The sequence below is a fragment of the Elaeis guineensis genome, chromosome 9 (assembly GCF_000442705.2).
Source record: "Elaeis guineensis isolate ETL-2024a chromosome 9, EG11, whole genome shotgun sequence".
In the NCBI taxonomy this organism is placed as follows: domain Eukaryota; kingdom Viridiplantae; phylum Streptophyta; class Magnoliopsida; order Arecales; family Arecaceae; genus Elaeis; species Elaeis guineensis.
In genome coordinates this window covers 87,742,657-87,769,381 of record NC_026001.2, presented here as the reverse complement: position 1 = coordinate 87,769,381, position 26,725 = coordinate 87,742,657, and the positions used below count along the sequence as shown (strand labels likewise).

General features: G+C 35.8%; 1 pseudogene; it reads left to right on the top strand.

The window, feature by feature from the left end:
• The window catches only part of LOC105051180 (norbelladine 4'-O-methyltransferase-like), a 57,915-nt pseudogene extending 41,223 nt beyond the window's left edge, over positions 1–16,692 (top strand).
• Positions 16,693–26,725: the final 10,033 nt, after the last annotated feature.

Sequence of the window (26,725 nt, the reverse complement as noted above, 5' to 3'; positions counted from 1 at the left end):
CAAGAAAAAGAGCCCATAGCAATCTGTGGAGCCATTTCCTTCAATATCCATTAATTAAATTTGAATAATTATCAAGAAAAATAAGAAAGCAACCATAAGAATATAGCAAGCAAAATCTATTGGCACCCATCTGCTTTAAGACATCATATGGATAGAAGAAAAAGAGGCTAAAGCAATCTATGGAGCCAATCCTTCAATATCTATTTAGTTTGGATCATCATCGGAGAAAATAAGAAGGCAACCATAAGAATATATCAACCAAAACCTATCAGCACCCATTAGCTTTAAGATATCATATGGAAGAAGAAAAAGAGGCCTTAACATATCTCGTGTCAAATGTATCAGTTATTTAGCATACTTTGTGCCAAATATATCATCATCATGGGCTGTCTAAATTTTTTGTTAGACAGCTCAGCCGACAGACCTTTCAAAGTATTACCTACAGCAAAAATAAATGATACCAACATAATATATAAAGCCAGTGAGGTAATAAGAGAGTATCATTTTTACGATCAATTATAAAGAACTCTACTATCAGCTAAAAATAAGTCAAAAAGCTAAAAAATAATAATAGAGTCACACCCAATTATTTCAACCATATCCTTTCCTCACCTAAACTATCTTTATTACTTACCCTCTTATTCCTTCAGATCGGATCTAGAGCCTAGAATCCAATCGTTGAGCTACTCCAGCTGCCACCAGAGTAGATGAGAGGGTCAGAACCGGTCCGGTGGTGGCCCGACCTCGAACCCGTACTATCGAAGGTAGTAGGACTACTCTCGTCAGAAAGCTTTCCAGAGTGGTTCTACCTCTCCAGAATAATATTAATTTAAATAATATTATTAATATTATTAAAATTAATAATTTATTAAAATTAATAATATTATTAAATTAAATTTAAATATTATTAATTTATGATAATAAAATAAATCAAATTTTAAATATTTAAAATTTAAAAAAATAGAAATGGGATGTGGCGACGGCGATGAAGTCGTTGCCATTGTCGTCGCTAATACTCACAGTGTGATGGTGGCATGGGTCTAGTGGCACGGTGCTCCAACGGCTCAGTGCTTTGATGGTTGGGTGCTCCGAAGGAGGGAGGTGGGGCCGCAGGTCCGATCCAACAAGGGGAGGGGCAGGGGGAGAAGGGGAGATGGTAGGGGGTCTGATCCAACAAGGGGAGGGAAAGGGTGGGGGAAGAAGGGGGAGGCCGTCGCAGGTTTGGTCCGAGAAGGGGAGGGATAGGGAAAGAAGGGGGAGGCGACGGGGGGTCCGATCCGGCAAGAGAAGGGGAGGGGGGAGAATGGGGAGGCAGCAGGAGATCCGATCCGGTAAGAAGAGTGATGGGGGGAGAAGGGGGAGGTGGCAGGGGGTCCGATTCGACAAGGGAAGGGGCGGAGAATGAAAAGGGAGGTTAGGCAGTGGGACACCAGCTCCGGGAGGTGGATGGGAAGAAGGGAGAGCTTGAGGAAGTGGGGGGATGCCGGATCTGAGGCTACTCTGACTGCATGGGAGCTGAGGAGAGGAGTTCAGGGGCTCCGACGATGGGGTGGGGTCAGGGGAAGGCAGGCTGGGGGCTAAGGAGGCGATCGGGCTTGGGAAGGTGGGAGGTAATCAAGAGGTTGGAGATCTGATAGACAGAGGCTCGGAGAGGCGGCCAAGGGCTCGGAGAAGTGAGATCCAATGGTCGGGGGCTCCGGGAGATAGTCAGTGGCTCGAAGTAGTGGGATCCAATGATGGGGAAAGAGGAGGATCGAAGGCAGAGGAAAGAGGAGGGTGGTGGTGGGATGAGCAAAAATTAAAATTGGAGAATCGGTGGGATGTTTTTAAGTTTAGTATTAGCGATGACAAAATACCGTCGCTAATAAAATCTTTCCATCGCTAATAATCCTACAACTAAATTAAAAAAAAAAATACTTTCTATTAGCGACACAACTTGCCGCCACTAAAAGAAAAATATGCCATCGCTAATAATTTTTTTTAATGACAGTAAATATGTTGGTCATCATTTTTCATCGATAAAAAATATTATTAGTGACGGTAAATTTGTCATCGCTAATAGCCGTCAGTAAAATCTGTTTTTCTTGTAGTGCTAGCCCAAAGGACTACAAGCGCTCAAACTCTAACTATTACAACTATGTTTACAACCTATGGCAATGCACTAATAGTGGCTAATCCGGAGGACCATAACTACTCGATTTTGAACTACCACAACCACATGTACAGCCTGTGGTAAGGCATTAATACCGTGGCTAGTCCTATGGACTACCATAATCACATTTCTAGTCTGTGGCAAGGCATCAACAACATAGCTAGCCTAATGTACCATAATCTCACATGCAGTCACACAGCTCGATTACAAGCTTGTTAGGTATTGTAATTCAAAAGTTCACATTCTTTTACAAAACTCAATACATATAATTATCAAAATTCATCGAAGTTAGTATCAATGATATGTAATACATAATATTGAATAAGTTATAAATATATACTTAATACTTAAGTATATAATATGTCACTACCAAAAATACATAGATCAAAATACTGATGCATAAAATAACTTTTATATAAATAGATGATCAATATCCAAAAATTCTTACCTCTATCACTGATCGACTCAAACACAATAATTGATGAACTCTTCAATCTATGAATTTGAAAACAAGATGTTCTGCTTGACACTTTGTGCAGACAATCGCAACTCTACATGATTAAGGTCAAATATAAAAATTATATACAATTATGGATGAAAAAATTATAAAAAAATATCTAACATTATAAGTCTAGGACCCCTCCTAGGATTAACTAATTGATCTAGATTATCTAGATATCTAGACCATCCACTAGTCCAAAAAGACATCTTGAGAGAGAAATCCATGAAAGAAGAAATATAATCTAGAGAGATAAAATTTTAGAGAGAGAAAGTATAGAGAAATTTATAGATAGAGAAAATGGAGAGAGAAGGTAGAGAGAGGAGAGAGAGAAAAGAGAGAAAACTCTCTCTTTTTTTTTGTTTTCTTTCTTTTTCCTTTCTCTTGTTTTCTTCTTTCTTCATGGAAACAGGGGAGGATGGTCTTAGGCCCTAGCCGACTCTCATGGCCAAAACCCCCGATGGCTGCGACCATGATGGCTCCGGTGACATCGGCTCGATCCTTGACAACTAAGATGAGGCCCCAATCAATGACAGTGATAGGTCCGGAGAGAAAGAAAAGGAAGAACAAGGGAGACTCGGATTCAAGGAGATTAGGTGACTTGTCTGTTGACATAAATTGATCACCGACGATAGCTGCAGGATGGAGAGAATATGGAGATGGAGCTGGGACTCTCTTACCTTGAATCTAACAGTAGATTAATGGTGAATCTTGGAGTGCAATCTTTAGAGAATTAGAGAAATCTGTCTGGTTTTCTCCAGCAATTGCTCATGAGTGAGGGGTCATTCACTTAGAGGGGGAGAGGAGGGGTTTTATAGATGGGATCTAGGGCTCTAGCGAGCTCTAGAGTCCCAATCCCACTCAGATTCGAAGAGGAAAGATGGACACCATTGGAAGTCCTCTTTCATTGTTTCTATTTTTATTTTTTTTATATTTTTGGTTTGGCTTTGAGATCCATACGAAAAAATATGGATCCTTACATTCTCCTCTCCTTAAAATAATTTCATCCTCAAAATTAGCCTACTTGAGGCACAAACTTTTTAAGTACACATCCATCATGTTATCCTCGAGCTTCCAATAACCTATCTTAAATAGTACTTGTTTCATGAGATGTCGATATAATGAAATTATGTGACATCCCAAACTCATTCATTTCATATCGATTTCTCAACTTTTCTCAAAGAATAGTAACATTTTGATCTTGTATTAAATTATCAAAATTTTTTGTCCATTATATTGCTTGTTTAATTCCACACAAAAATCATAATTGACCCAACTATCTTTAATAGAAACTAAAGAAAGCCTGAATATGGGACACTCTTCATAATTACATACTTCTTTCTTCTTTTAACCTTTCAACAATTTAATGACTAGACTTTCATCTCAAAAAGACCTCAACCTTCTTCATTAGATCGAGTAGCAATGTCAAAGTTAGGAAAAAGGAGATCTATGCCAATCATTATATATTCGAGCCCATCCAAAGATTATCAATCCATCAACCTTGAACATAGGATGCCTAAAATTCTTCTTATCATCACCCACAAGAAAAGAACTTATTACTAAAGATGGTACTGCAATGTATAGATTACCTTAAGAATCCGCAATTTTATCCTTTCATTGACCAATTAAAGTCTCTTTATTTAAAATTAGATTCAGTCTGTGATCATTACACTTATTGAGTTAGAATTAATGTCCTTCACTAGTGTCAAAATAATCTAAACCACTATACTACCACTGTGCACTCTAATTTTTGCCAAATTATATAGATTTATCCAAAGAATTCTGACAAGAATATCACTTCACATTAGAATCTAAGGAAAAGATCCAACCTTTTAAATTTTTAGACCAAACTAACATAAAACTTTGAGTTCCTTTGTCCTTACTATGCTTCAAGCATATCACATCAAGATTAAACCTTGATCAACTTCTATGTTTGAAACTCTTACATAAGCTTTCACCACTCATCTAGAATCCAATATATCTAAAGATCAATTTGAAGTGAGTTAATCCTAAATTTATTTGACAATCAATGGATGATTCCAAACCAATCTTTTTTTAAAAAATAAGATTAACTCCAAACTCCAACAAATTAGAAGACTTCATATCAACATCTCTGTAAGTAGAATCAATCCAATTATTTTGTATAGAACTTCATCATAACCCTTAGCATCCATAAATGAACTGACATGAAATCTTATCCTTTATTTGTTAAAATTTACTAAAGTCTTTCAAAAATTTAACAATAGCAAGATACCTTAAATCAACTCAAAAATCTGAACTTTAACTTAAAATAATTAATACACCCTACTCTCCAACAAATATAAGGAAGATCAAGTAATTCAATGCAAAGATGGTAATACAAATCATTAAAAACTCTGTCGAAATGTATATGTCATACTCTCATAATAAAATTCAATCTATCAATAAAACCAAATATATTTTTCTTTTAGATATGAGTTTCATATAGGATCCTCTTATAGGTTTAATGCTCAAAAAATATTCCTCATACAATACAATTCTTTCCTACAGCACATCCTAAACTTCCTTCTAATAAATTCAAAATTATAATGATCACATAATTAACATCAAAATTAGAAAAATCATTATGATCTTCATCCATATCAAGTTTTAAATTTTAAAATTATTTAAATAACAACAATTGAACAAGTATACTCAACATAATACATCAGAATATCCCATTTTATCTTAAGGTCAACATCGCTCATATTTAGGTCAAACCCTACTTATTGGAATTCAAGACATAACCCATACAGTTTTGTTATACACATCATATGCCACTTATCATAAATTTCATCACAACATCTAGTGATCCGAAATCCAAACTTTGAATCATTTCTGCTACTTCGATCATGTCCCCAGTGATCATAATCTTAAGTTTTGATTGCGACCATATCACAGTCCCAGATGATCATGACCTAAGCTCTGATACCATTCTGTCACGCTTCGAATTCTGTATTGAGATCAGATACGTGATAGCCGCACACTCCTTAAGATAATATCCTAAAAAATATGCAAAGCCTTAAAATTTATTACAATATCAATATCCATAAATAATAATGATCTAATTTTATAATAATTGATAAAACTTACATAATTATAAATTTAATTCTTTCAATCATCCAATCAGGTATCCATGATGCTTTATCTATTCACCTATTCATCCACGAACCCAAACCATAGCCAATTATAAGCATCCTACAACTTTGAAAAGAAAAAAAATGAAGGGTGAGCTTTACCACCCAATAAGAATTCTACATAATAACACTAATATAATAATAATAAATAAAAAAATAATAATGATTGTTACTTATGTAAATCACATATCAATAGATATCATGATTCATAAAATATACATAGTAAATATATCTTTTTGTACAATAAACCACATCATACCATTATCTCAAACCAACATATATCGAATCCGATCATACCAAGGTACTCACTCTAGTCTACCACAGTCACATTTTCAGCCCAAGGTAGGGTACCAATACTATGGCTAATCTTGTGGAACACCAAAATCATGTTTTCAGCCTGTGGTGAGGCACCAATATCGTGACTAGCCTAAAGGACTACAAGTGCTCAAACCCTAACTACCACAACCTCGTTTACAGTTCGTGGTAGGATACTACAATGCCTAGTCTGGGGACCACAAGTGCTCGACTCTGAACTACCACAGCCATAAGCTCATGGTAAGGCATCAATATCGTGGCTAGTCCTATGGACTACCACAACCATATTTTTTGTCCATGGTAAGACATCAATAATATAGCTAAAGTACCACAACCCATATACAGTCACACAGCTCGATTATAAGCTTGCTAGATATTGTAATTTAAAAGTACATCTTTTTTTACAAAAATCGATGCACTTAACTATCAAAATTCATCCAAGTTAGTATCAATGATATGCAATATATAACATTGAACAAGTCATAAATATATACTTAATAATTAAGTATATAACATGTCACCACAAAAATACATGGATCGAAATCACTGATGTACAAAATAACTTTTATATAAATAGGTGATTAATATCCAAAAATTTTTATCTTTATCGCTAATTGACCCAAACACAGTAATTGATGAACTCTTTGATCTATGAATTTGAAAATAAGCTATTCTGCTCTACGTCTTATGCAGACTATCGTATCTCTATATGATTAAAGTCAAATATAAAAATTATATACAATTATGAATGAAAAATTATAGAAAAATATCTAAACATCATAAGTTAGGACCCCTCCTAGGTTAACCAATTGATCTGAATTATCTAGGTATCTAAACCATCCACTAGTCCAGAAAGACATCTTGAGAGAGAAATCCATGAAGGGAGAGAAACAATCTAGAGAGATAAAATTTTAGAGAGAAAAAATAGAAAAAAAACTCATAGAGAGTAAAATAGAGAGAGAAGGTAGAGAGAGGAGAGAGAAAAAAAGAGAAAACTCTCTCTTTTTTTCTTTTCTTTTCTTTTCTTTCTTTTTCTTTTTTTTCTTTCTCTTGTTTTCTTTCTTTGTGAAAACAAGGGGATAGGGATGGCAAAATCGATCGACCCCATGGGTATGCACCCTATCTAAATTTGATCAAATCCAAAAAATAGGATTTGACTGAATTTGGATTCGGATTTGGATAAAACCCAAAAACTGTAACAGGATATAGGTAGGGTATGGATAGTGCTATTTTCTACCCAAATCTGAATCCGAATCTGATCCGAACCTACAGATATGTGTAATATCTGAATCCATATCCGAATATATATGTTTATAATTCTATTTTGATAATTCTATTTTGGTTGATAATATGCATAAAATTATTTTGATTATTTATATGTTCTATGTTGAATTGTAATTCTATTTCTATGTTTGATTTCTATAAATCTGGACTTATAAATTATATTCTATATTAATTGTTAATTTTATTTTGATTGATAATATGCATAAAATTATTTTGGTTGTTTATTTTTTTGGATATGGGGTAGGCATGGGGTGGGTATGGGTTGGGTATGGAGAAATGGATTACCTGTGGTATCCCTGAACCTATTGGATATGGAGATGGGTATCTCTTTTCTTATTCAATCGGATATTAGGTAGAATTTGGGTATAGGATATTAAGTTCAGATTTGAAGATGGATAGTACAATACCTGACCCAAACCCTACCCATTGCCATCCCTACAAGGAGAGAGGGTCTTAGGCCCCAGCTGACTCTCATGGCCGAAGCCCGCGACTGCTGCGACCATGATGGCTACGATGATGGTGGCTCAATCGTCAACAACTAAAATTAGGCCCCAATCAGCGATGGTGATCAGGCCAGCAAGAGAGGAAGAAAAGGAAGAACATGGGAGACTCATATTCAAGGAGATTTAGTGACTTGCCAGTCAAAAATTGATTACCGGTGATAGCTAATTGATGGGGAGAATATGGAGATAGAGCTGAGACTCTCTTACCTTGACTCTGGCAGTAGACTAATAGTGAATCTTGGAGTGCAATTGCTCACAACTGAGAGGTGATTCACTTAGAGGGGGAGAGAAAGGGTTTTATAAATGGGATCTAGGGCTCTGACGAGCTCTAGAATCCCAGTCTCACTCACATTCAAAGAGGGAAGATGGACTCCATAGGGAGTGCTCTCCCATTGTTTTTATTTTTTTGTTTTTTTGGTTCGATTTTGAGATTCATGCGAAAAAATTCGGGCCCTTACAGCTGGAAACGACGATATGAGAAACCCTAATTCTTAAGGATTTGGGAGTTTGGGAGGAGGAATGAGGATTAAGGATTGAGGACTGAGGGGGTGGACTTGAGTGTTTACTGTTTAGTGGTTAATTGATTAGTTGCTTAGCCAATTAGAATTAAAAAAATAAAATAGTTTAATATATATATATTTTAAAATATTAAATTAATATAATCTATAAATATTTAGCAGGTTCATGAGTTTTCAAGCCGAGTACCCCACTACTTGAGCTCGAGCTACTTGAGCTTGGCTCGAGCTCAATATCGGCGAGTCAAGTCGAATTTGGACTTGAGTCTAGCTCAATTAGCTTGCGAGCAGCTTAATTCATTTACAATCCTACCCTAACCCTCTCTCCCTCCCATCTTTTTGTTCTAGGGATGGCATAGGGTTGTCCTTTGTTCTCTTTCATCAGAGGTCAAAAGCCATCGCCCTCCAACTGCCCCACTCCTTAATCTCTCTCTCTTTCTCATATATTTTAATTATAAAAATATATTTTTACACAATTAGAAGATAATAAAATACTTGATTCTTCCAATTACACATCAAATGATGATATTTCAATTTGCTTATGCCAACTAAACATCATTATTGCAAGATGATGATGTAAACTTCCATAAGTGATATGTTGTAATTTAAAATGACTTTAAGATGCCTACAACCATCAATGAATCTCTTTGCTATGAAAAAGATACAAAAGAAATCAGTCATGCTCGCTTGATTGATTGATGGAAAGGCTAGCCCATCCTATTTATTACAAAGATAAAATATTTACAAGGATGCTCTCGTCCATGCGTACATGTTAATGATGAGACCTCATCATGTTGTTCATGCAAGGATAGGGTGCATCGAGGCTAGCCGAGTTGATTAGCTAAAAATTTAAGCTCGAATCGATTCAAAATATTTAAGTTCGAAACTCAACTCAAGATTGATCGAGTTTTAATATCTCAAGCTCCACTCGATTCGATCAAAAAAAAAATTATAGGAACACTCCCTCAATTTAGCTCAATTTCACTGATACCTTCTATACTTTAAAAATATCAAACTGATCATTCTAATTATCGATATATTCTAATATGATCTAACTATCTATCTTTATTAATAGATTTTATAAAATAATAAAATATTCTTATCTCCATTTCCTCCCTTCTCCTCTTCTCCGATTGATCCCTCTTCCATTGCTGACATCCCTCTTTCTCCCTCCTCCTCCCCTTCCTCAATCATTCTCCTCCTTTATGGTGGCTCTCTACCTCCACTCATTTCTCTATCTTCTCTCCTTCTTCCCCATCACTTTTTCTCCTCTTCCTTCTTTTCAAGCTGCCTATAAACCATTCCCCTTCATAGTGGCACCCTCTACCTCCATCCCTTCTTGCCTTCCTCCTCTTCTCCTTCTTCATCCTCTTCTCCTCCTTGTCCTCCTCCAACCTGTTCTTTGCTGACAACCCCCCTCCTCTCCTCTCCTTCCTCTTCATCCTCTCCCTTCTCCAAATCCACCCATCCCTCTACCTCCTTCTCTTAATCCTGATTCATCTTCCTCCTCATCCTCTCCCTCGTCCAAGCTGCTCATAAGCCATCCTCCTCCATGACGGTCTCTTCCACCTCCATCTCTTCTTGTGGCAACCTATCCTTCCTCCTTTCTTTTCTCCCCACAATCTTCTCTTTCTTATTCTCCTCCTTCTCCTATCCATTCCTTGCCGGCGGCCTCTCTCTCCTCTTTTCTTTCTCCTCATCCACTTCTCCTCCTTATCTTCTTCCTCCTCCAAGTCCATCCATGAGCAAAGAGCATTTTCGTTCATTGAGAGGGAAGTTAACACAGTTTATTAGTAAAATAAATGATTGGATCATATTTAAATATATTAATAATTTAAAAAAAAATTGTTAACTTCAATTTTATACTTTTTAAAGTACGTAATGTGAATAAAATTGGATTAAAATTAAAAAAATATTTTTATAATTTTTTTAAAATAATAATATTCAAAATTAATTTAATATATATTATTGAATATATATGTAATTGAATGGATTTGTAGATCTTCGAGTTGAATATCGTTCACATTTGACTCAAATTTAATAAAAAGTTGAAGCGATTTAAGCTTGAGCAATTTGGCGATGATGCATGAACCAAATTAGTTGTCCCGTCAATTCGCTCGTCAGGAGACAAACGAGGAAAAATAACTTATCGGTTGGTTGCTTGATTTTAGTGCCTCTTTTCAAAAAGGGACAATTACCATTGAATATGGGTTTGGGACGCCTGTACGTCACCTGCAGTGATTAGATTTGTGAAGGCAACATTTCAAGTGGTTCATCGCTGTCAGTTAAATAAATAAATTCTTTTATGTTCCTTTAGATGCAAAGTGGAATCCTACCCATTGGATGCAAAATGCTACGCATAATCACTAACCATAGCTAAGCTACGAGGAGCTCGTATGAGCTTTCTTTTTTTGATAAAGCACCTAACACCTTTCAAGGAGCGTGGGTTATATCCTTCATGCTCACTAACCATAGCTAAGCTACAAGGAGCTTGTATGAGCTTTCCTTTTTCTTTGGTAAAGCACCCACCACCTTTAAAGGTGCGGCTTGTATCCTTTATACGAAGCAATAATTGATCTTCTTCCGTAATATGAGCAATTGGATGACATTTTTACACATCATCCAAAGCATGATATATATCTTATAATTTGTGCTGATGGATGGAACACACAGATCGGAGGACTTTGCAAAATGAGATCCAATGGTTAACACTGTAAAAGAAAATCAATAATTTTTTTTATACGAAAGATACAATCGAACTCCTTTTTAGGAGAGGAAGATCAATAATTCTTTTGTACAGATTTTTTTTTAACAAAATTTAATAAAATACTTTCAAAATATGATGGGTTAAAAATTATTTTTTATTTTATCGTGTCACATGAAGTCGTGGGTTCAATCCAGAACCCATAATTTCAATGCCATCTCAACTAAAATTGTAGGTTTAACTTATGATTTCAAGTCCATATATCTACCTGACGTAGGCCAAAAAAATTTAAAGTTGTGGGCTTAACCCATGATTTCATTAAAATCATGGGCTAAAACCACGATTCTATTTTTTTTTTTCCTATCATTTCTCCTTCTCTCTCCCGATCCACACCCCTCCCATGCCTGTCACCACCACCCTCCATCCCCACCTCCGACACCATATGCCATAAAACAAAAAAAAAAAAATCTCCCCACAATCCCCCACCCTCCCGCCCGCTCCGCTCTCTTCGTTGATTTCCCCACTCTCTTCTTCTTCTTCATTTTTTTTTTCGCATAACGAGGGTGGAGGACTTGCAGGCACCGAGGACGGAGGGGATGGCGGGGCACGGCTCCTTCAAGTGCACGGGTCTTCGTGACCACTGCCCCCAGCCGCCCTCCACCCCACCCTCTCTATCCGTTAGAAAAAAAATTAAAAAAAATAAAAATCTCCCCCACACCCTGTGCCTGCTACGCTCGCGGCCCCCATCCCCTACGGCGCCCCTCCGCCCCACACCGTCGGTCTGTGCCCGTCACCACTGCCCCCCGCCCTCACCCCCGCCCTCTCCCCCACCAGCCACAAAAAAAAAATAAAAATAAAAATCTCCCCCACCTCCAGTGCACCAACTATGCTCGCACCCCCTAGCCCTCACGGCGCCCCTCTATCCCACCTCGTGGGTCCGTGCCTGTCACCACCGCCCCCACCTCCATCTGCCACAAAAAAAAAAAATTCTCCCATCCGCTCCGCTTCGTGCCCAACAACCCTCCGTGGCGCCCCTACGCCCCACCCCACGGGTCTGCACCTGTCACCACCGCCCCCCCAACTTCCATTCACTGCAAAAAAAAAAAAAAAATCCTTCACCCATCCCCTTTGCGCCCCACCCCCTCGGGCCCTCCTCTACCTCAACCACGTGGAACCCCAAATCTCTACCCCCGCCCCGGCACCCGCATTGCTCCTCTACGTCCGCCCGTCACCTGTCATAGAGAAAAAAAAACATGAGCAAAACTCAAGATTTTGGATTTGGTTGAAGTCATGGGTTTAATCCATGATTTCAACAGCGTCACGTTAGTCATCAAGATAGTCGTAAAATCATGAATTGAATCCATAATTTTATGTAGCATTATAAAATATAAAATATTATTCATTCAATCCTAAATTTAAAATATTTTATTAAAAATATATTATTTAAAAAAAATTCGGCATACCCACTAACCATAGCTAAGCTACAAGGAGCTTGTACATACTTTCTTTTTTTTGTAAAGCACCTTCCACCTTTCAGGGAGCGTGGGTTGTATCCTTCGTACGAAGCAATAATTAATCTTCTTTCATATGAACAATTGGATGACATTTTTACACATCATCCAAAGCATGATATATATCTTATAATTTGTGCTGATGGATGGAACACAGAGATCGGAGGACTTTGCAAAATGAGACCCAATGGTTAACATTGCGAAAGAAGACAAATAATCCTTTTGTGCGAAGGATACAACCGAACTCCTTTCCAGAGGAGGAAAGGCTTGCCTTCATGGTGATCCACAGCGCATCTAGAAATATTTTTTATATTAGTGGATCAAGTCGCAACCCATGGGATATAAATAGGAAGGAGAGGGTGCCAAGCTAGCCAAGCTAGTAGACTTTCATTCTATTTCTTTTGGATCGCTTAAGAAAATCAAGAAGACTATTAAGGAGTATGAGAGTTTGGAATCAAAATCGGAATAGATGACTCCTATTCCATCATTTGGTTAGAAAAAATCTTATTCTGATTTCGATTTTGGGATGAAATGAGAATGTCTCAATCTATATAGAACTCAGAGGGTATTTGGTTCGTAACCAAAATCGAAATGAGAATCGGAATCGAAATAACTTGGAATCAGAATCGGAATGGTCAAATCCTCCGAAGCGTTTGGTTCGTAACTGGAATCGCAATCGGAATCGGAATTAAAATGAAAATTTGAATCCATAAAGAAGAGTAGGGATTGAGTTTTATATAGATTGAGCCATTCCCATTTCATCCTGGAATCGGAATCGGAATGAGACTCCTCCCAACCAAACAACTGGAATGGAAGTCACTCATTCCAATTTTGATTCCAGACCCGCACTCCTCCCAACCAAACACTCTCTCAATCCCTACTCTCCACTATAGATTCAAATTTTCATTCCAATTTCGATTTCGATTTCGATTCCGGTCACGAACCAAATATTTCGAGGGATATAACCATTTCGATTCCGATTTGAAGCCATTTCGATTTTTTTCCCATTCTGATTCTAATTATGAACCAAACACCTCCTTAATGGATCCCCCGACAGGACATGCAACACATCTCTTGAAGAATGATGCCCATTATAAGGTCACTTCTCTTTTCATCGTCTTCTTCTTAATTTCTTTTGGGATATGCAGCAGAGGATAGGCAGAAAAAAGGATTAAAAAAATATGCAAGAGATGAGAAGAGGAAAAGAAGAGAAGTTTTGATGCCAGGGAAAACAAGAAAAAGGGAGTTTCTCTTTTCTCCATTTTTTTTTCTTGAACGTTCTTTCTATCTGGAATGTTTCTTGTCCCCGTATTTCTAATCTTTTTTGTACATTTTTTTTTCCAATATATAATGGAGACCAGTGTTTATCCACGAGAGCATGAACAACTTAAGGCATTGAGAGAGGTGACTAAGAAACAAGTGTAAAGTTCTAAACCTTTACATTGCAGAATGTTAAGTATTTAATTTTTTGGAAACTTTAAATTATGAACCATTGTAATGGCTTGATTACATTGATATGAATGTTACACCTGTGATACTAATCATAATACTGGTAGTTTTTCCATTTTTGTCTTGAGGAAAGTACTACAAATATTTATGATTGGAAAAGTAATTGGTGTGTGGTTATTTTGGATATCAATGGAAAAAATAAAATACATCAAAAGCACAAAATCTGAGAATATCTTGTGATTTTATCCATGCCATCGATGCATCCATTTATGAGTGGGCAAGAGCCATTCCCACTTTTGTTTTTGGTGGTAGAAGAGCCATTCCTGCTGTAGGCAACGCTAAGGGCCTCACTTCATCTCTCTTTTTAGATTTTTTTTTTATTTTTCTTTTGGGAACAGTGGGTTCTTTCTTCTTTGATGTTTTGAGGAGTGTTGCAAAGTCGAAACCGGTTTTTGTTTAGGCCCGCTCTTTTATCTCTATTGTAATGTGTTATTGTATCTTTATGTAATGAAGTATGATTTTGATTATTCAAAATTACGATCAAATATTTTAAGAGTTTGTTTGGATGATTGAACTGTAAAATTTATAGAATTTATTAATTAGACCAGTATAAGTAGCAAAATCATAAGCTTACAGACCATATTAAGTCTATATTTATAAATATGCAGCAGTGCTTTTGGAGTAGACCGGCCCATATTCCATGAAGAGAAAAAGCCTCAGCGGATCTTTTTTTCTTCTTATGGGATCCAAACCGGCCCACTCCAAAATCACTCCTACATATTTATGAATATAGATCTAGTTCAACCTAAAATCTTATGACTTTACTGATCATACTGGTCAAACACATGGATCTCATGAAATTTTTAATCTAATCATCCGAACATACCATAAGTGTTGTTAGAATCCAGTGCTTTGATGTGCTAACTTGCTTAAAATAAGATTTTGTTTGTAATCCGAGAAACATTGGCCTAACCTTATTTATCATTCACGAGAAGTGAGAAATCTTGTTTTAATTTTTCGTAGAGTATAATAGCGGACACCATATATTTTTTATGATATAAAGTGGATTTGAAATTACCATCATATTCATGCAGTATACGAAGTATGTCATATACTTTGATTTTCTGGTTTTACGTTGTTGTGTCTAATAATGACCCTCAAACTAATATCGGACCTTTTCTTGATTCAGTATTCTTACATAACAATGCTAGATTAGTTTAGCTATCCAAAGCCAGATGATTGGTGAATTGTTTAACTAACCTTTCAGGACATTCAATCTTTAACTAGTTATGTATAACAAATGGTAAATAAGATTAAATCTTTAAAGATTGGTTAAAATTGAAATTGCATACATCATTCGGAAGCATAGTGCACTTCGACTATGTTAAATGAATTGTAATGACGGCATATCTTGTTCTAAGTTGGCGATCTATTAACGCTTAACCTTATGTGACTTGACTATAATTAGCATTCAGATAACGCCCCATGGCCCTGTATCCCCTCTTCTCAATTTTTTGATATTGCAGGAATTTCTGGATGGGGCCTCCAAAGGAGTGCCAACATCTTTCTATACTTCTAAAGCTCATGAATGCAAAGAAGACAATTGAGCTTGGTGTGTTCACAGGTTATTCACTTCTTGCAACAGCACTAGCATTACCAGAGGATGGGAAGGTTTTTCAACTCCCCTTAATAACATTTAAATAATGTTGTGTCCAGTTGTTTCTGTTCACCGGTAATTTCAATACCTATTTTATGCATAGGTTTGAGGCCATGATTTGGGGGTTTTAGGCATTTATAATGCCTAAATCATGATCATCCTAGCAGATTTTTGATTAAAATGATCCATCATTGATTTGGAATAATTAAATATTTACTAAAAATTTTGCAATTAGTTATAGTCTAACCAGAACACATGTTTGGAGAGAGTCAGTCAACATAATATAGTAAATTTTTGGTAAAAGATTTAATGATTACAAAGTCAATGGTGGATCATCCAAGTTAAATAACACCCCTGAAAATATCTAAAATAGAAAATATGTATCTTCTGTGGACCAAATGCTTGTGGAGGTAACATTCATCATACATCGAGTATAATATTTTCTATGGTGTATGGCAATCATCCTTTGCTCTAGCAATAAAAGCAACAGATAGGTCTTTAATTAATAAAAAGAGCTTAACATAGGAAAGGAAAATATTCTTTTTTTGATCTAAAACTAAAATGCCACCCCATGGTTAAACTATCATTGGACTTTCAACCAAGACAATTGGTAAGTGAAACTCTATATAGAAAGTTACTACCATATGATCATGATAACAAAATTTCCCTCATAATTGTAGGTAAAAGAACATGAGTTGTTTGATTTTGCATTTGTTGATGCCGACAAATTCAACTATGGAGAATACCATGAACGCTTGCTTAAACTTGTGAAGCTTGGAGGAGTTATTGTCTATGATGATACTCTTTGGTCTGGTCGTGTGGTTGCTTCAGTGGGTACTCAGAGACTGCTTTCTAAAGTTTAATCATTTTTTGGCTACTGACTCCCGGATTGAGATGTCACATGTTTGTGTTGGAGGTGGAATCATCATCTGCAGGCGTCTAATCTAACTTTCGGGGTTTCATTGCACTCTTCATGTATATTTTGATTATAAAAGAATAAAGTTTGGGGGTATTCTTGCCATGAATAATTTTCCATCTTTGATTGGCTCACGATATATGTAAGCATCTTATCGAACTATGTGGTTTGATTGCACACTTCTTGTGTGTTTTGATTATTAAAAAAGATAAAGTTTTTGGAATATTCTTACCATGGATCATTTCCCACTTTTAATTGGATTAAAAAATTTTCATCCAATTCAGTATTTGTCCATTCCTTTGGTTGGAGAGCTATCTTTGTTTCCATCAATTTTATGATACACACACAGGCTTGTGAATTCCTGTGGCACTCCTTTACTAGTTGATGTGCAGGTATCGAAATCTCCCTTACCCAACCTCATGATGCCTCGAGGAGGGGGAGGGGGCACCCCAGGTCCTATGTGACCTTAGCATCCCCAGTGAAGTCATGTAACTGAGAAAGCGTGAGGCATAGTCTTTCATACCACCATGTCACAGACTCGTAACCCAAAATAATTTAAACTATTGGGTAGAGGATCGACCCAAGCTTACCTATGTGGCATCTCGTTCTCATAGCTTAATTTACATTGCACATTTCGCATTATTTTCTTCTTCTTTTTTTTTTTTTTTCTGCTCTTGTTCCAACTGCTCAGATTTTTGGAGAATTGTTTATTTAGTCAGACCAGGTTCTCATTTTGACCCAGCTGTTTATCCCTTCAAGTCTGCATTGCAAGTTGCGTGTTAGAAGATGGATTTACTAAGCCTAATACAATCATCGCTTAAGTTTTAGGTAAACTAAGGTTATTTACATTGTTCCATTAGTGGGAGCTTGCAACTCCCCTCTTCTTCTTTGCTTAAGCTTAGAGCATACTTTGATGCTAACTACGCTAGTATGTGCTATTAATTGTAACCATATCATTAGTTATTGTCTTAGGGATTCTTGCATTTTTTGGAAGCTTAAAAAGTGGAAAATAAATCTCTTATTCAGGCGATAGAGTATATATGGTGCCATTGCCAATAATAGTGTAAAGATTGCTTGATTATTCGCTTGTTGACATGGGTAATTGTTGCTGGCACACCAATCTCACTACTTCGAGAACTTGAGTATTGTTCCAATAGCCAATGGTTAGTTCTATGACGGTGCCAAAATATTAAAGTTGATTGTCATTTTACTTGATATTATTGTGTCACTCATGCTCTCTCTATCATATATCTTCTCAGTAAAACAAATTCCAGAATTTTTTTTATGAAGTTGCGCATAGCATAGAGATTCTCCTTCCATATGCAAAGTTTGATGTTACACTTAATGTAATGTGGGTATGATATTTGGTGGTATATTCACCTTGGTGGTGACAACATTCTTTTATGCACGTGTGCGCACACATACTATGCATGCATGCGTGGATACATACATACTTTGAGCTTTTAGTTGGTTGCTAATTTTGCCAAACTTACTCTTTTCATCTCCGACATTGCAGTACTTCCACTTTGGCGCCCCCAAAGTTGGTGGTATTACGGAGGTTAGAATTTAAGATGCCAAGACATCAATCTGTGAAGGTCTTATGTGCATGTTGAGTGAACAATTGCTATAGTTATACCATCACACTAAATAAGGCCTTCATTTAAGGCTAAATTATAGCCAATCTAGACCAAAACAGATCTAGTATGTTTGCATTTCAAATGTAATCTTATCAATGTATTTACTAGATGAATCAAACTAAAATTGACAAGTAGTGATGCTTATTGACATTGGCCAGGATTAGGAAATCCCTTGTCTTAAGGAGGGATTCAGAGTAGCATAGCAAAAAATAAGAGTTTAGGCAAAAGCGAAAAAGCAAAGGGTAACTAGTAGTCCAGTATCTATTACTTGCTATTGAAGATTTTTATTGATGCAGCATGCAGGAACCCATCAAAAGTATTTGAAGGATGTCTATAACTCATTAACCATTTGCTTGTTTTTCAAAGCAGTTTGCTCTTTGAATTATTCCTTGCTCCAATTATTTCCCTCTCACTTCTTCCCTATCTAGCCTGTCTAAAGTGGTGGCTACCCATCACCATTGTTAGTGGCTACTAGTTTACTCTAACCTCTCATCTCCTCCGACTATCATCCAGATCTCCGATATATCACAATTTTCTACATTGATTAAGAAGTTTATTGTTGGATAGTGAATAGGGGTGGAAGTTTTATTGATTTTATGATACCATACCTGGTAATGCTATGAATAAATGAGCTTCAATTGGCTGAAATAACCAGACAAAATATTGTGTATATCATTTAAGCACTGGTTTATACCGATATTTCGGCTGAGATAAAAGCCATCCTTTAATCACCAGGCAGCAAGTACCCTACATGAGATCAAAGCCAAGTCACTTCTATTTAGTCACATTATCTGCGCATTGCGATCGTGGGATCAATTTGCATGCTTATACCCTGTTAATTATTCTCAATCTATTCATCATTTGCACCAATTGGCACTCTGGAACTGATGGTCATTGCCATAAGTTTCTGCTTTCAGTCGGTTAGTGAAAGAAACATGCATTACATTGCAGGCCAACTTATATGCCAAGAGGAAAAATTATATGTGTGTGGTTCATCAAACTTATTAGCATACGAGTTACATAAGTTATGATACCGAATGTAAATCGTGATTAATTCTTAATCAAAATGCATAGATATTTGAACTGGCTGTAGGCCAGGTCGAAACCAAGTCCACACTAACCATGACAGAACTTGGTTCAATTTTGCTAAAATTTTTGAACATGGTTTGAGTCATTAGCTCAAAGTTAGTTCAGGTTACTTGAAAAGAGGAAATAGACCATAGAGTTAACGAAAGGGGAAGGCCAAATGGGAAATATACTTGACCATGTTTTATGGTCGGTGTTTGCCGGTTTATTTCCCACTTTTCTCACCCATCACTCCTACCTTTTGTGGACATTTCTCATGCAATCACTGCTAGCTAACATCCATATAATGAAGCATATGACCAAAATGGCTCTTTATTGGTTTCGTCAAGGAAAAGGAGGCTCTACGCTGGACAGGTAATTACCAATATCTTGTTCAATACGAAGACCATTATGGCAAAAAAGGAAACCTTGGTAACGTTGCATTACGGAATAAAAGGAGAAATTGTCCCTCTATCTCAAGAATCAACTCTAGTCTAGAGAAAATTAGGGAACAATTAACTAAGTAGTTGACTTCTCATCCAAATAAAAATTTAAAAAAAAAAAAGTCATGCAGTTGATCTATAAAACTTAAGCAAGCAAGGAATAAGTCAATATTGCATAACATGCTTCGCAACTACTTCATGTGGCCTCTATCTCGTACACATAGAAACTAAAATAAGGAAGATGATTGGTTAATTAAATGAATAAATGATATGAAGGATATTCAAACTTATGACCACCAATAACTAAGGTGTCGATGCCACCTTAATTAATTACTGAATCCTGATGCTTGAGACTGATAAGATGTAATAACTCAGCCTACGGCTGCTAAGGGACACTGCAGCATAAGCTTGTTTTGGAGCTGACTGGTTCTCCTTGTGAGAAACTAGAGTTTAGATGGGAGAAGTATATGAAAATCTGTATGGATATATATTTAAATATATATTAGGTGTATTAAAGAGGTTTTGGATGATTAAGTAGGACCAAGAATCCTAATTAATAACTTTCTAACTAGTTCTTTTTTCGTTGGACAATGTCATGGATAATTGTGATTAATATTAGAGCTAACTATCTTACAACCCATATAGTGGGAGCTGCGTCATAGGCCCTTTTGGAGCTAAACATGAGCCAAAGTGGCATTTGTAATTTGATCCTTCTGGTTAGGACACCAACCTAAATTGGTAGAGCATGTGAGGATCCAGGGGTCCATATGTTTAATCCCACATTGTATGTGTACTAAGGTCTTGCTGAGGCCTCTTCCTTGCCCTAAGTCATTCCTGTCATTATTGACCATGGTTGTAACTGTTGCTCCTCATCATCATTGCCTATCTTTCACCATGATCAAGAAACCTATTGATGGAGAGTAAATAGGGATGAAAAAAGTTATTGAATATTTAATTTCATATCCATTGAGCGATATCTCCAAATACATCGGTTTAAATTGGTTGAAGCAATAACAATCAAAATACTATATATGTTTTGTCAATTAGTAATAATACATATTTGTATTATATTGATGATCCAATGGAGATGAAACCATGCTTTAATTATAGGTGAATGAGTACCAACTATAAGGCTCTCAAAACCATAATCATAACCATCCACACTTTTTCCAACTATATCAGTGTTGGCTTTATATGGCTTCTCATTTGCCAGGTAGTCCTAACTAGGGCCGTCTATGATGTGAGGTTTCTCTATATCCTTCCTGAGAATCTCCTACCATGTTACCATAGATCTCATTTCTACCTTCATATCTTAGTTGTACATGTATATAACATGTCATTTAATCACTTATGCAGCTCCTCCAGCATCTCTAACATATTCATCTCTAATACGTGGTTTTTTTCTATGTAAGAGTTTGCAATAGTATTTTGTTTATAAGAATAGAAGGGTCTAATCCCCGTCACCTAGCCAGTACCCACCTTATCACCCGAAGGCTTGACTCTAACTAGATTCGAACCCTTGCCCCCTTCGCTAAGGACGATACAAAATGACAAAGTACTCGATGGTACATAAGATTCTATTTTCCATTATAAGCCAATCTTCCTAATAAGCTTAAACAAGACCAAATCAATTCAGTTGATAATACCATCCAAAATTATTGGCACGCTTGGATTCGAGATAGGATCCTTCTTGATGTCAACAAAATTGTCTGCGGCTTCATCTAGAAGAAGGGTGCACGGAGGAGAGAGGTGCATGACATAAATTGGAATAATCTCATCCATCCTAAATCTCATGATGGGCTTAAATGATATTTTTGTATTTTGATATTCGGATGCTGGGTGATATTTGATATTTTCAATATGTAATCGGCCGCTTGGAGTGTCTGACCTAATATCTATTGGTATATAATCATTTTCATCATCAATATGTAGGTAGCCTCAACAAAAACGAGATATGTTCTACAAAAGGAACAAAAATCAGGACAAGTATTATAAAATATCATATAGGGTGAGTTTTATAGTTTCGATATTTTTTTTCTAATATCAATCTTAAAAAATAAATTTAAAAATAAAAAAAAAATATTAATAAAATTATTAGTCCCACAATTAAAATATTCTCTTTTTTCCTCATTTTCAGCATATGCCTTTTAATAATACATATCATATGACTATATGATACGTACTAAATATATAGCCAGATATACATATCGTAAGCTTTTTTTTATACATATCTAGCAATGATCATCAATACACAACTATAACTAAACTGATATATAATTTACCGAACTTAATATTCATCAGTATACAGTATATGACTAGTTGACACATATCTACCAAACTATTCATCCGACGTCCCAATATACATCTCTAGATAAAGCGATATATAATTTTCAGAATATAACGTTCATCAGTACATAGCACATGAGAAAATGATAAACACTAGACGACTTATTGATACATACTATAATTTTTTTTGATACACACCTACCAACGATCCAATACATACTTATAAGTAAATTAATAATAGTTTACCAAACTTAATATCTATCAATACACAGTATATAGTCAATTAATATATATCTAGCAAAATATTCATTCGACGTCCCAATACATATTTCTAGATAAAATGATACATATTTTTCATAAACTTTTAGATGCAAAGATCTTAAAAAAAAAAAAAAATAGAAGAGAAAAAAGAGACTCAAAAAAAATCTCATGGATAGAAAAGATGGGGCATAAGATTTGAAAGAGGAGAAAAAGACTTGGAAAGAAAACCTTACGGATAAAAAAAAAATGACTTTGAGGAAAATAATGGATGTAGGATTTGGAAGAAGAGAAAAAGACTTAGAAAGAAAATCTTACAGACGAAAAAAAAATGACTTGACGAGAAAAATAATGGATGGAGAGACTTGATGAGAAAAAAAAAAATATGTACAATCACGAAGGATCTTTCTTAAGCATGCATTTTGTTCTCTTTTTTTTATTATTTCAGTTATGAAACTAACAAACATCGTTAATACAAGAAATCCAATTCCTATTTGACTTTTAAGTTTCCTCTTTAAGATACGAAAAAAAGAAAACGTGGAATAAAAATATGATTTTTGTCCCTTCAAAAGTTGGGGTTGGTGCAATTTCCAAGATTTGATGTGATACACAAAGATCGATTAAATCGTGAATCACCAAACAATACCAAATAGATCTAGAAAATTATTTTTAACAAAATAATGAGAAAATAGTTCTAAACCTATAATGCACAATGGCCAACAGAGTGTCAATCCAATGTCCCAACCCTAACATCTCTAGTACATCGTGAATGTCTATGGATCTCTATCACAATGCACCTAAACCACTAAAGGGCTTTCTCTAGTATCTTCTCCAAGCTTATACATTGAACAGTTTAGTCTGAAGGATACTCTGTTCCCCTAAGCCAGAGTAATTCAATCCTTAGAAACCAAGAGCAATGTACGTGCAATCATACCATGAAGACTGATCATATGGCAAAAAAGATTAGAAAGTACACAAGGGCTAGTAAATTTGGCACTTTTGCTAACTAACATAACTTTGTGTAGGCGCTAGACATCGTTTGCCTTTTTCAATTATTTTTACCAATATTTCTTTCACATCTTTAATACATCTGACAAAATCAATTACATGACATCAATCTTTCAGCTTTAATTCTTCACCAGATGGTCATTTACCACGCAACAAAGAAATGGATCAAAAAGTAGCAGTAATATGGCACATGCCCCTTACAATGCAAACGGTTCTCCATCTGGTCGTCTCTGATAACATGCTAATGGATTAAACAGCTGAGGTACACTAACACGAGCAAGACTTGTATGACTAGTATCCTTCACAGACACAGTACAAACTCTAATAATGAAAAGATAGTCCGAAGTCTCCTGTTCTGTTCCTAGTTGCATAATTGCATACATCAGCTTCAGGATGGTTACTCCAAGAGCATCTTTGTCCTTCTACTAATACAAAGTTTGTCCTCCAAGAATAACAACTAGGGTTAGACAAACTAGCATAAAAATATTTTGCTTCAACAGTCAAGCCCTGAACCTATTTATTCAAAATACTCTTGACCAATTCATCATCTTCTTCGTCAAGTATCAACATTGATGAAGCCATAAATGATGATCAAAGTTTACCATCAGTACAACCTCGTCAGACTTGCACTTAACTAACATTCAGCATCCTCCCTAAATTGGAAACCAACTAGCTATTACAATTTTGATTTCCATGTGTCAGTAATAAATACATCTAAATATATCACCAATCCACTGATGCAAAACAGTATCATTCTAGTAATACAAATTGGGTCCTCACACATATTAATCTTTCCAATTAAAATAAATCATGTTTTCCCTTTCGTCTAATTACCACCCAAATTGAACTTCAGAACAGCATATGTTCTCATTTTCTTCCTTTAGATGCATATCCTAAGCCATTCCATCTGGCACAGCAGTTTAAATAATCTTACCATTATTCAAGATATTTCATGGAGCTGTTGACAGTTATATTACTATATTCTTCGTATGAAGCTGTGGTCTATAATATCCTTGTCAAACCCACAAATCAGACAAGCACCATAATTACATCAAATTTTAGATTCCGTTTTCAGCACTGGGATTCTTCACCAAAGCATATTTTTGGGTGTTGACAGATATAGGAAGCACTTTAGATGAATTATTAGATAAATACAAAATGGTCCCCTGAGAAAGAACCTAGGATGCCAATCAATTACTAAACCAGGTGGTTGAAATGGTGAGGCATAGCATGAACTTGATCTCTTGACATCTAGTTTCACATAATATCCTAATAAATATGAACAAAAAACCTTAAGTGAGGACTAAGAATAATGGTCAACAGTTGCCGTGTACCAATGACATAAGGCATTTGAGGGTGAGCAGTACTAAAGTTCCATTGCTCGAAAAATGAAAAATGTTTAATGTTAAATAATGGTCGAAAATAAGATAACAAAAAGGCTAATTATATCTTTTTATTATCAAGGAAAAAAAAATCTCATTTCCTTACCCCAAAAAAGGGGTCTCCTCTTGCTTGGTAGATTATTTATTTCCACAAAGATTTGAGGATATAATAATGATATTCTTCTATATAAATAGTTGAACTACCAATTGAGGATACCCATCAACTCTTCCAAGACCTCAGCATTTTTCCCCTATCAACAAGCATTTATGCAGTTTATATAAGTGTAGGTGCTTACATATCACCTTTCTAATTCCCAAAGTCTTCCTATACCAAGTACTGAAAGCATGATTAAAATCTCCAGTAATTTTATTTTCTTAAAACATCAGACAATTATAAACTGCCAAGTATTGCACCCATTAATTGGCTCCCCAATAAACGAATCTAGGACAAGAAGAGAGAAGAGAAACAAAAAGCATTCATTTAAAAGAAATATCAAATGCTTGTAGGCCAGGAAATGTAGTCTCACAACCACATGTTTTACTCTATTTAATGTGGAAGGCTTTGTATCCAGCAATAAGAGATTGGCGTGAAGCCTTTAATCATCCCATTTAAGTGGCCAGGATTACACATGACCATAGCCCTTTCCCACCCTCTCCTAACAACTCAGAGCTCCCCTATCTTTATAGACACTCCCATCACAATTGACTAACTCTTGCCCAGACCTTTTACTGTCTTTATCCTGTAACTGCAAATGGCACCAGCCAAGAGTAAGGGAAATTTTATAAATCAAGCTGCATAAATAATAAAGAAAAATCTGCCGGTATGTCACAACTACTCATTCTTCTCTCCATATGCACCGCCCAACAACCAAATGCAGCATTAACTTGAAATAGCATTTAATATGCTTGAGGCCTAGCATACATGAATCATGTCCTTATAGCCTAAAAACAAACAATTTAAAACAAATGACCTGCTAAGAATTAGGAAATGCTTGATGGTTATTATTATTGTTGCCTTGTTGCACACAGGAATCTGTTTATGTGTTTTCAAGGCACAAATGGTGCAACAAATTAATTTTATTATATAACATCGCACTTAATTATATTGTTCTCACAACATATGTGGATATATGCGTCTACTTAAGCATCAAATAAGCAAAGAGACAAAGACTATGATATGAGAACACTATAAATATCTACTAGAAACTTGTCCCTTGTTAAAGGGACCGAAACTCCTCATTATGAGGCACCGTAACTTCCTCATAGAAAAGGCAGCTACTTGTTTCCTAAGCAGGTGTCTGATGGAAATTGCAAAGGTCTTGTATTTAAGGATTGGTCATAACAATGAAAAATCAAGGCCCAGGACTGATGCCAACCAAAACATGATATTTTTCCTTTTGTTGCATCTTGGCTTACAAAGAATCTAAAACTAACCTAGGCAATAGGAACCACCTAGGTGGTGGTTTGTAAAGTCACATGGATGAAAAAGGACAGGTTTTTCATGCAAATTTACGGAAAAGTCATCCAATAACTAAAGAGTAAGCATCGAGGTAAATTAGAATCAAACTCATCTTACCAGATACATTAGAGGTGCAACTTACATCTATATAAAAAAGGAGATATTTGAGGAAAACAACTTCCTTAACAAACAACTTCAATTTCCTATCATACTCAATATCTTTCAGCAAAAAACTTGAAAAACTATCTGCAAAATACTTCATAATCATGCTGGAGTTACAGAGATAAAAAGTCAGTAATTATTGATCTGCAAAAAAAAATTGAAAACCAAAATAAAAATTAACAATGAATATAAGCTCGGAACTTAAGACCTGACCATGCAGCAAATCAACATTGTCATGCAAAAAGAAAAAGAAAAGTAAAGACAATACAGCATGTTTTAGCATGCAAATGGTACCACTCATTTCTGACAAGCTATAAGCATAACCTTGAATGGTCCAAATAGGAATTCACTGGCTTCATGTAATG